This window comes from Ursus maritimus, unplaced genomic scaffold, assembly GCF_017311325.1.
Source record: "Ursus maritimus isolate PB19 unplaced genomic scaffold, ASM1731132v1 scaffold_35, whole genome shotgun sequence".
In the NCBI taxonomy this organism is placed as follows: domain Eukaryota; kingdom Metazoa; phylum Chordata; class Mammalia; order Carnivora; family Ursidae; genus Ursus; species Ursus maritimus.
This window is the reverse complement of record NW_024426119.1, coordinates 12,280,059-12,292,240: the sequence shown is the minus strand read 5'-3', so window position 1 is coordinate 12,292,240 and position 12,182 is coordinate 12,280,059.

The following is a 12,182-nucleotide window of genomic DNA, read 5'->3' as shown; positions in this document are numbered from 1 at the left end:
TTTGTTTTTCATAATCGTGCTTGTGGAGTTTTCCTCCTTAAAATGGCAAACTGAAACATGGCCTTCTCTTGGTTTCTACTATTATTGTTACTGATTTGTCTCTGTCATTGTCGTCGATTGCTGTTTCTGTTGGAAATCCCTTGTCTTAAAATTAGCGTAAGTTTCAAAACTGTTTCCTAACACTCATTTGCTTTGCAGTTTGAAGACCCTCTTAATTAGAGGTTTGCAGTGTTGGGAAGCATTTATCACAACAAGTGCCCAGGCCATAATCCAGACCAGTTAAACTAGAATATGTAGTGTGGGGCCCAGGTATTGGCCTTTGTAAAGCTGCCCAGGTGTTCCTGATGGACAGCCAGGCCTGGGACCACTTCTCTCGGATTCTCCCTTAAAATACCTGTGTGTCAAAAGATCATGGGTTCTTGTCAGGGTCCATATCCCATTTCTCAGCCATGGGTGCTTTTAATTCTTCGTTTTTGTTCTTCTGTAGCACCCATTTGGGTGCATTTTTGAAAAGGATTCAAGAAAAATGACTTACTGATGATTGAGGATGACTAAGTGTTCGTAAACTTTGTGTTTTTTCCTGCTTGCGGTGAAAGACTGCTGACCTGTACGACACATCTGTGCTCCTCCCTCTGTGGGCCAGCATTACAGTCGTACGGACGTCTGGGCAGCAGTGGTAGGGAGGCCGGCTCAGTGCTGTCCCAGGCTCAATTGTGCTTTCATTGTGGGAGAGATGGAAGTGATAGATGGATGCTCTCTTGCTAGGGCTTTATCAAGTCCCTGGAATCCTTTCCTGACCAGCCTGTTTCCAATAATAGATGCTGTGATGTTGCTTTTAAATACCACTTTTCTCAATAAGCAGTATTCAGGGAACCCCTTCATGTCTAGGACTGACAGCTCCTTGATATTCAGGAGTTGGGGGCTGGTCTTTGTACAGTGCTTATTTAATCCACAAGCTGAACCAGTTTACCCAGAGGGCCACAGCTCCTGGAAGGTGGAGTAATGCCATGCCTTATAAAAATTTCTGAAAGATTATCATCTCACTGGAGGCTTAGAACTAACCCATTTCCTGGATAAGGCAACTGAACCTCAAGGGAAGAAGTGATTTACTTGCTCAGTGCCTCAGCTGGGCCTTAATCCCAGCTCACAGTCCTGGATAGTTTTCCCAGCGGTGGGCTCATCCAAGAGGCTAGATGATGGATGAGAAGGACACAAAGAGTAGTTTGAAAGGGGTGGTTCTGTCAACTTAAAGCCAGATCGAGCGCCCAGCTTCTGTACTCTGCGGATGTTTTTTGGTCTTAAGAGCCCAGCTCAGACATTCAGTCCTTTCCTTAGTATAGTGTCTGGGAGGGCTCCTAAATGTCTACACTTTCTCTCTCTGTGGCAACTCGGCTTCTCCCAGGCCTTGAACACCAGCCTTGTCTTGGTTTTACCCCTTGAAGACCACCTCCATTCTTTTACCAAGAGTTTAAGGACAACAGTAATGAATGGCCGTGTAGTATTGAGCGCCTAGAAGCATTTCTGCTCAACTAGCCCGAATTCTTGGCAGTTTCCTCGCAGCAAAGTATTGTTACCAGTATTCTGCATTAGATGTAACAATTCATCCAAGGCCTCGGAAGTGTGAGATTGGAGCTCACCTGTTGTCAGACTAATAAACTACTGGCAGATTTTGCAACAGAAAAGTCCTTTTCAGGAACATGTATTTAAAGAAGCAGATTTTGTGTTGTGTGGCTTGAGGGGCCTTTAGAAGGTCCTTCCTTGGTTTTAGATTTGGGGGGGGGGGCTTAGTTTGATTTCTACATCCACATGGTTCCATATACACTCTCAAAGAGGCAAAAAGAGCTAAGTGCTGCCTGTAAATTAAAAGATTAAATCCTCCCCTCTGACCCCTTTCTATGTGAAGTAAAATATCCCTACTTGACAGACTTAGGCCACTTGTGAATCAGTAAGCCTAGGACTGTCAGTCTGAGAAATTGTTAGAACTTCTGAGAACAAATGGAATGCTTAAAAAAAATCTGGGGGAAGATCTGTCTGATGTGATTTACTCTGGAGAGAGGGTGAGTGCTTTGTAACCTGCTGATTATCATAATAAAACATCTTTATTTTTCAGGGGAGCAGAAAATGACAATAGACTTTAAAATACAGTATCCTATCACTTGCCTCTGGTGAGAAATTAAGGATGGTTCAGTCGTGATTTGCAGAGAGAATACCAGTGGAATCTAAATTTTAAGGCTAGCCTCAAAGTAGAAACCATAGCTTCCTTGCAGGGAAAGATTGGATTTCCTCTCCCTGGTGCTCTGCCACCCCTCCACCACAACCTGAGTCAAATTGTAAGTAGACCACTTCCAAGGCAGTGCTGGTAGACGAACTTTCTCAGAAGCATTTTCATATTTATACATGCATAGGATTTTGGATGTGGAGAGGGCGGTCCTATTCTGTATGTACCGAGAATGGGCGAGATTTGTACCTGGACCAGTGCACTGTGCTTCGAATAGTCTTCCTGGTGGTGACAGTGGCATGTCCGACGCATGCACCACTGAGTAGGCCCAGGTCTGAGAAAGGACTGTGCACGTGAGTGGGACGAGAGTGCAGCCTTAGTGGGGAAGGGTAGCCAGAGGGGCTAGAAGTGTGCAGTCCTTTTCAGACAAGGGCCTGACAGAGGCTGTGATTAAAGTCGGCATTTCACCATGGAGGCAGGAGCAGGGTGAGCGCAAAGCCTGTCTATCAAAAGCCTGAACCCTAGCATTAGTGGCCACCTGTGGAACTGGAAGGAGGGAGTCCCAGTGGATGGTGGGTGATTAACCCAAGGGTTCATTCCCTCAGTGGGTCAGTCAGACATCTAAGCACCTACTGGCCATGAAGCTGTCTGGAGAGACTTTTAAAAGTTGAAGGTGTGCTCCCTGCTGTCCATCTGGCCATCATCTTACCCTTTAACTGGCTTGTTGTATTCAGTAAACGTTATCTGAAGACCTATGTGTCAGGCACATTGTTAGGCACAGGACACTAAAAAATGAGCAAAAGTAAATATTTGGACTTTACTAGACCTCCAGCTGCTTACTGTGCAGATATGTATAAATGTCATACTCAAACTCAGTCCAAGTGAACTCCTTGTGTCCTGGGTTGCCATTAAACATAACAACAAAAATTTAAAAAATGAGTAGATGTTTCTCAAGGAGCACTCCATAACGGTGGGAGTGGGATACCTAAGAACCACCACTATACAATGATGTGGTGGGTGTGCACAGAGAGATATGTAGAAGGCATTATGGGACTACAAAGGCATGGTACTCAACTCTATCTTAGAGTGGACTAGGTTATCACAAAGGGCTTTCAGAATGAGGTAAGGAAAGGAATGTTAGCAAGAGCAAGGCTGCTTGGCGATGCTGGTGGGTGGTGGTTAAGAGGGAAGACCTCTCAACCAAAGGATCTTAGGTGGGAAAACATTTGTAGATGGCTGGGAGCTCACTGTGGAGCCCCAAGATGTTCCATGTCCGTGGGGTGTTAGGATGGTGACAAACTGGAGAACTAAGTGAAGGCCAGAGTGTGGCACGCCTTTCCGCCTGGGTGCAGTAGTTGGCATTTGATCTCGAAGGGGGTTAGACAGTGGATTCACAGGGGCACAGTGCATGATCTAGTTGGAAAGACAAAATTAACATACTCCTAGGGAGAATCACCGAAGAGTTCAGTACCAGGATACATTGGTGTGTCCCTAGTGGGATGTATGAAGGAGGGGAGGGATTCAGAGATCATTCTCTGATCTCTGCGATGTGGGAACTCAATTCTGCTGTCCCGTGGATGTTTGCTGTGATCACTGTTGACGATGGAACAGAGAGAGATGCTGTTCTTACTCAGGTGAGGGGAGACTGGCAGGTTTCAGGAACCAGGCCGTAAGCTCATGAAGTCAAATTGATGAGGTTGACTCACATTTCTGCCCAAGCTTGTTGACATAATTTGCTGATACATTAAGAATCTACCCCCATGGAGGACTTTTGTAGCTGTGTTCTAATGACGTCTCATTGAACTGTTCGCCGTACTTTTGTGTATGTTTAAAATTTTCATAATTGCAAAAATGGGAAAAATAACAGCTCCACTGGTTTTTGTGAGGATTCAGTGAGAGCTAATGTGAGTGAAGATCTTGCATAGTGCTGTGCTTGCTGAGTGTTGACCATTGCTGTTACTGGCCACTATCTTGGCCGAATTCCACTTTTGCTTCCCCACTCTGTTATTTCTTGCTCTTGACATCCTTGGCTCTTTCTCTTGTGTCTGGCCTGGAATTTGCCCCATGGATTCTAGACAGTCGGGGTTTTCTGGTTTTGTCTCTGGGTGGTTCTCGCAAGGGCATGCCTGTATGTCTTCTTTTTCTCTGCCTCAGCTTGCCCAGGGAAACATCTCTATGGACCACCCCAGTCCTAGGGTCCACCCCGAGGACCACTTGACTGGTACCTCACTTGCCCAGATACTCCTTGTGTATTATGTGCATGAGGGGTGGAAAGGTGGGGAGGGGCCATGATGGGAAGAGAATGAGCCACACACAGCACAGCTGATAATATCCCCCTTTATACAGTGGATGTCTTCGTGAAATGTTGGGTTAAAAGTGAGACTTTCATAGTGTCCTGTTTATGTTTACACATGTGTATAAAGTCTGTGACTCTGCCTGTAGATATGATTGTATGGATACTTATGGTAACTTCAGGAACGCTTGTTTCCATTTTGTATTGAGCCTTTATCAGTGACTGTCAAGCTTTTTAAGCCTTTACTTCTGGCTGCTTGAGCTGCTTCACTAAGTTGCAGATTATTTGCAAACGATTTAATACACTAGGTGAAAAGATTATCTAGAGGAATTTGGTGATGAATCCCTAGGAAGCACAGAATACTTAAGACTTGATAGGTGCCAGACATTGCAGTAGGTTCTTGTCACATACTGATCTATAAGATGTCTTTTTGGGCTTTTTAAAATTATTAAATTTTTTTTTTCTTTAGAGACAGAGTGAGAGTGAGCCTGGGAAGGGGCAGAGGAGGAGGGAGAATCTTAAGCAGGCTCCATGTTCTGCGTGGAGCTTGATGCAGGGTTCAGTCTCATGACCCTGAGATCGTGACTCTGAGCCGGAATCAAGAGTTGGATGCTTAACCGACTGAGCCACCCACATGCCCCTGTAAGACATCCTTTTGAAGTAAATGGAATGGGCTTCAGGTATGGTTTGATCCAGAGATGCATGTTAGTATTAGGGATCTAGTTCTGTGTTTCTAGGATTTTCTTGGCTCTAGGATATGCATCCAGAAGCTGAGGAGTAAAGTCAGCTTCTTCAGAAGCACAAACAGAAGCAGAGACTGTGAGGAGGAAATGAGTCTGATCGAGGCCATTCACAGGTGTCCAGTGCAGAGACACAGGTCTGGGATTTGCAGGTAGTGCTCTCTGTCCAACTTTAGAGCCTTGTAATCCATATGATACCTCATTTAAAGTTGCTTTCCCCAAAGCAGTATTTGATAACCTTCACTGTCAGTGTTCCTGAGGAAGCCTTGGGTCTTGGTCTTTTGCCTGTTACTGTCTAGGAGCATGACTTGGTCCATATAATCGAATTGTTCAAGAACTGAGTATGCTTAACTCTGCAATAATGGGGCATCTGGGTGGCTCAGTTGGTTAAGTGTCTGCCTTGAGCTCAGGTCATAATCCCAGGGTCCTAGGATCGAGCCTCACACTGGACTCCCTGCTTAGCAGGGAGTCTGCTGCTCTCTCTCCCTCTGACTCTCCCCCCTGCTCGTGCTCTCTCTCTCATTCATTTTCTCTTTCAAATAAATAAATGAAATCTTTAAAAAAAAACAACAACTCTGCAATAACGTGGTTGGACTATATTCCTCCTATACTCATTGAGTGCCTGTTATGCCTGACTCTATGTCAGGGACTATGGTTATCATTTATACAGTGTAGACATGGTCTCTGCCCTTATGAGGCTCACTCAGTAGTGGGAGGGCCGGCATTAATTAAACACTGTAAGATGGAGCCTCTAATACATGCCTGGCCCTTAACAAATAGTTATTGAACCAGTGAAATAATTCCACAAATGGGTGATTTTGTGCTGTGTTCGGTGTTCCTGTGGGAAGCCTTGAGAGCATCTACAGGGAGGACTGTAATGAATGAGAAGAGAGACCAAAATGGGGTTTTGGGACTGTCTGTGTGCGGGGAGGGGCTGGGGGTTGGTGTGAGGGCAGTCTGGGCTTGAGTTCCCATCTAACCCTAAGGGACTCTGTGTCCTTCCAGCCTGAACATTCCCAGAGTTAACGAGGGGCCCTTTATGCTCCTTTTCTCTCTCTCTCACACAAACATACAAACAAACAAAACAAAGAAACAAACAAAAAACCCACCAAAACAGATAAACGAAAACACAAAAAAACAACCAGGAGGGTAAGTTACCTGTGGCGCTCTGTGTAGTTCTCAGAGTTGGTCACTTCCAACCTGAGCTTGCTCTTCTTAATGTTAAATACTCCAGGCTTTAAATTCCTTAAAGATTAAGTTCCTTGAAGAGTATATAAAGCTGCAGTGTATATGGATACCATGGAATATTATTTAGCTATGAAAAAGGAGGACTTGTGCTGTTTGTGCCAACATGGGTGTACCTTGAGGGCATTATGCTAAGTCAGAGAAAGACAAATACTGTCTATCCTCACTCAAGTGGGAAATCTAATAAAGCTGAACTCCTAGAAACAGTATGGAATGGTGGTCACCAGGGGCTGGGAGGTAGAAGAAATGGAGAGATGTTGGTCAAAGGGTACAAACTTTAAGTTATAAGAGGAATGAGTTTTGGGCTATCTAATGTATCGCATGGCAATTAGAGGTAACACTGTTATAATGAAATTTGAAAAAAAAAATAATGTTCCTTGATTTTCTAGATCTTCTAAAGACAGGGAAAAGTTGTAGAAAGTGGGAAGTTCTGTCCTGGAACAGGTGTGTACTAGGTGCTCCAGGCCCAGGTTGGTGCCTCTTCCCTAGTCCCCACTCTGTCCTTGAGCTTATGGCCTTGTGCTTCCTGCCCCCCCCAGGGGCATCTGGGTCCTCAGCATCTTTTCATGGGTCTGTACAGTTACTATAAGCAGTGAGAACCAGAAAGGAAGGCATCCGGTTTGCCATGTATTTCTAGAACAGCTTCTCACCACAGACATGTGGAAGAAAACCTGCACAGTGGACACAAAGGGTCCTATTTTCCTGAAAAGGGCAAATATAAGCTCCGTAGCCTTGCCACTATTCTAGGCTCTAATCTGCTTTGGGACATTTTTCATTTCCTGGAGCACCCATTCCTAAGGTAACCTTCCACCCTCTGATCATAGACTGTTTTGGGGGAGAAAAACCTTTATAAAGCAAGTTTCAGTAGAGTTACCCCCAAAAAAATTCTCAGTGGAGATTTAGAGGTGACCTTAGGGAGCAATTCACCATGTGTGTTATGGTTTTTTCTTTCCTTTTCTTAAGATTTTATTTTTTTTGTCAGAGAGAGTATGAGAGCACAGGAGTTGGGGTGGGGGCAGAGGGAGAAGCAGACTCCCGGCTCAGCAGGCAGCCCGATATGGGACTTGATCCCAGGACCCTGGGATCATGACCTGAGCCAAAGGCAGCTGCTTAACTGACTGAGCCACCCAGGCGTCCCATGGCTTTTCTTTTATTGGCTGATGCATACAGGAAAATTGTGGGGTGAAAAACAGTATAGTACATTTCTTTGCTCTTCCTTCTAGAAATGGCTTACTGAAATAATGATTAAGGTACTGGAAGAAGTCGCTTTCTCTGTGGAGGAGGAAAGAGGGAAAAGGTGGGGAAAAGGCAGATGAACAGGGGTGGAAACATTTCTAGTGCGGCAAGCTCTTTGTAACCTTGTATTTGCATAGTGTGTGTCGTGTGTGTGTGTGTGTGTGTGTGTGTGTGTGTGTGTAGATGTGTTCTTTCTTGATGTTCCTGGAAGAGTTCCAGGCATAGCAGAGGTTGCAAATACTTGGCAAATTGGCATATCCTTTTCTTTGCTCCAGTAACTCAGTAAGGAACAGTGGTGCCCTGTTCCTGGACGTCAGCTTTCATGAAATCCATATTGCTGTGTGCGCCGGGGAAAGGGAATTATCCGAGAGCCCTTGTGCAAGCATAACCTGGGGTGTATTGACCGTGCCTTGTTCTAACTAGGCGCTCAAATATTTGTTGAACAGAAACCCAGAATATCAACTTGAAGCTAAGGATGTTTGTGCCCTAGATTGATCCTGTGGTTCTTTCAACATGCTTTGGAAAGAACACCCCAGGAGGACACGGCTATCTCTGTGAACCCTGGGTCTGTGGATTTTGTTTCCTTTCTATATTCTGCTGATTCTGTGAAGTAGTAGAGCCAGACATGCAGGACATTGGGTGGGGCCAGAACATTCTGGAAGACTGGAAACTTGATGAAGGTGGTGGGGGGTGGAGGGTGGACAGCTGTTTCTGCTTCTGGGGGAAGAGCAAGTCCCCTGATGGGAGGTATGGCCGGTCTGACCAGCAGGCAGTGTGAGGAGGCAGGTAGGCACTGACTTCAGTCCTCACCAGCTCTGAAGGGGGTTCTTCTCTGACCTATTGGTGGCCAAGAGAAGCAGTTGCTGCAAACCACGTGGCTTTATTAAAATAGATTCTTGCTGGACGCTGCTCCGTGCAGGCAAAGTCACACGGTTGAGCTGAGGCATGGCTGACCTACCTCTGTGTTGGATTCATGGAGTGGATTTCAGAATGTGGACCGCTTTTGGGGTGGTTGGTTTGTTTTTCCCTTGATGGAATAGCAGCTGTTTATTTGAGTTCAACCCTCTGCTTTTGTTATATTAATTTTGGTTCTTTGATTTCTTGCCCCACAGACGTGAGCTAGGGAGATGTTTTTGAAAGGAGAAGCAGAGAGGGAGGTGGTGGTTGGACTGTTTTGTCAGGAGACAGGCTTTCTGATATCACTTTGTTCCAGGCTTTGGTCTTGGTGTCCAGGCACAAGGACAGAATAGAGGGCCCCTCAGCACCCATAGCCAGTGCGAGTCTGAGCCAGTGTTGGCCATTGTAGATGGAAGAGTGAAGCCAGGCTGGTCCCGGGCACTGGGGAGTCCCTCAGAGCAAGGGGTGCTTCCGCAACCATCTCTCATAGCCACGTGGCTTAACGACAAAGTGCAATTTTTAGAGCATTTATGGACCTGAGCATCTAGAACTAAATTCCTTGTGGTAATGTGATATGTAGAGATCATGAGAAGACCTGTGCTTCAGTGGACAAGCGTTTGATCTGTTCCTATCCCAATTCCTTTAGCAGCCTCCGTAGACAGTCTGTGAACCTCTTCTTCAGAATCTGTTTCGGGCTTAAGACAAGGACAGTGTTACTCAGGGAAAAGAGGAGAAGAAACAGTATTGAAAGGGTGACTCTGGCCCTTTGTCACAGAAACCAGGGGTCTCTGAGAGGACCACTGACTGTTAATTAACTCTCAATCATTATAGATACACATAATTGTAAGGTATGGCTTTACGTGACAGATCATCCAGAGTGGTTTAAATTTTGTCAGGTAGCCCTTCCATTTCTATAACCTGTTGAAAAACATGTTCAGGTGCTATTAATATAGTTCCCAACTGGGACCTCAAAATCTGCATGCAGGTACATTGGTCATGCCACCCACAGCAGGGTGGACCTTGAGTGGCCAGAGTAATACCAATTCTGTGGCTGTATTGACATCTTTGTTGCTTGAGTGTGAACACACACACACACACACACACACACACACCCCTAACACCCCACTTACTTGACCCTTTTCCTGTTTTCCTGTTGTTGTCCTCAATGAAAAAGGTACTTAGCCCTGACATCATATCTCAATTTTCTCATTATCTCCTAACCACTTCTGTGATGGGGTAAATCTCGATCTGTTTATTTCATGTCCCTCATTTGAATCTTACTGACATATCCCAAGACCCTCTAAAGAGATCTGGGACTACAAATATGAAAGGGGACATAAAAGGCTTGGAGGTGATGAGAGCCTGTCATTTTATCCATGCGTTGGGCTGTCCCTTCATTTCTCTTATTCTGGTGTTGCCCTTAAGATGATTTTATACACATGTTTGAAAGGTATGTGACTGCACTCTTTAGAACTCAGAATTAGTCTGCGGCTTCTTTGGAAGGACTTCAGTTATCTGTAGATGGGAAGGCAGCCTGATAAATTTCTGATCTTCATCCAGCTGTTACTGCCAGTCTGGTTGTGAAATGTGACAGGATCATGGCCAACTGTGTAATGTTGAAATATGTTCCATCTGAAATTCCTTTCTATCCGCTACACTGCTGTGTGAATTAAGAGGGTATGACTGGCAGTGATCAAGAGGCTTAAATCACATTTTGAATTTGCCTAAAGAGGATTTGTTGGGTTTTCTACTAGTCACAAGACATTGGGCAAGGGCCCATTTACAAGGGATTGCAACAGTATGGAGAGCTTACATTCCAGTGCAAGACTTTGTGAAAGGATACTTGAAGTATAAGGTAGATTATAGATGACCAGTAGTATTGATAATGTACTCTTGGTGGCAGTTCAGAGGAGACAAGAAAGCTATGGTCCTGGGTGTCTGCCCTCGGAGATTAGGATTCCAGCCTGAGTCTAGAAGACCATACAGGATATGAACAACACAGTGCAAGGGAAGAACATTGTAGGCAGGGTAATGACACACTTAAGTGTGAAGGTGGGATTGGATGAGGTATGTTTGGCTACCCTGTAGAAGAGTCTTGGAACAGTGGATTTATGTGCTAAAAGAAAAGGGGAAGATGAGTTTGAAAGGTAGGAGTGGGCATGTCTCCTGTTGCTTGGGACAACAGAAAACCCAGCTTAGCTTAAACAGTAAGAGAGAACTCATTGGCTCATTAACAGAAAAGACGCTCTTCTAAGGTCGCAGGCATGGTTCTCTCAGGTCTGCTTTCCTCTCCCTAGGCATCTGCATGTTCATAAGGTGGCAGCTAGCAGCAACTGAGGCTACGTGCTTCTCTGTTCACATGCATAACAGTCCAGTAGAGGACCTGAGCCTTGCTCTGGCTTGTCCAGTCTTAACCATCATGGCAGCCAGGGGAATGCCATGTGCTTAGGCTTGGGTTTCTGCTCATCCCACTATTAGACTGCTGAGATTGGTTTATGCCAGTAAGGGTCAACCTCTAGAGCTGTTTTGGGCCAACAACACCCAAGTCCATGGGTGCTATACAGTGATTTCCCAAAGTAAAATCTAGAAAGGTAGAAAGGAATAGGAAGCTGGAGGATAGGTTGACAATGGAAAAAATGTAAATTCCAGCCTTAAATTATAGGCAGCTTTGAATTCTAGGCTAAATGATTGCAAGTTGAATCTAGACTTTATTCTATGGGCTGATGCCAGTATTTGTCTTGGTTCTTGATAGGAAAGAATGTTTAATTATAATCTGCTCATGCCCAGAGAATTTATTTGGTGACCAGTTTTCCTTCTTGTGCCCATCATCTGTGTTTGCTCCTCACTAGGACTGTGCATGCTCAGTGAGCTGGCCGATTTGTTTGAAACTCTGCAGAGTGCCAAACTGGAATGTCTCTGCAGAAGTACCTCTCTCTCCTGAGAGAGCTACTCCACTCATTTCAGATAGCTCTGCTGGAAGTTACTCAGTTGAGTCTACCTGTTCTCATTAATCATTGATCACAAATGAGGTAGAATTACTGAAGTTCATGGGTGCCATTCAGAGGCAGCCCATCCATCCATTGATTTATATTTAGTAAGTGAGTCTGCTATGTGCCAGGAACTGTGCTGGTCACTGGGGATGAACCCAGGTATAGCACATAGTCCCGACCCTTGAGCTCCCAGTCTAGTTGGGTAAGCCAGTAAATCAACAATGTTCATTTTATGTGGTGCACGTCCTAGGTAGCATGCTACGGAAGTTTAGAGAAATGGTATTTCTCTCCACTGGAGGAATAGAAGACGACATTTCCTAGCTTAACTAGGTTGTTTAAAATGGGTTTAGAAGTTAGGGTTAGACAATGGATAGGTATTTAGAACAGAGGGAGGGAATTGTGATAGATAAAGGATACACTGACCCATTGTCAGAGAGTCATAGGTGTTATTTGGTGGCTGGGGCTATAATTCTTAAAACAAAAACAAAGAAACCCCCCCAAAACCCAGGAGATAGAATAAGAATGCAGACTCCCAACTCTTCCATCCAAGATTCTAATCTGCA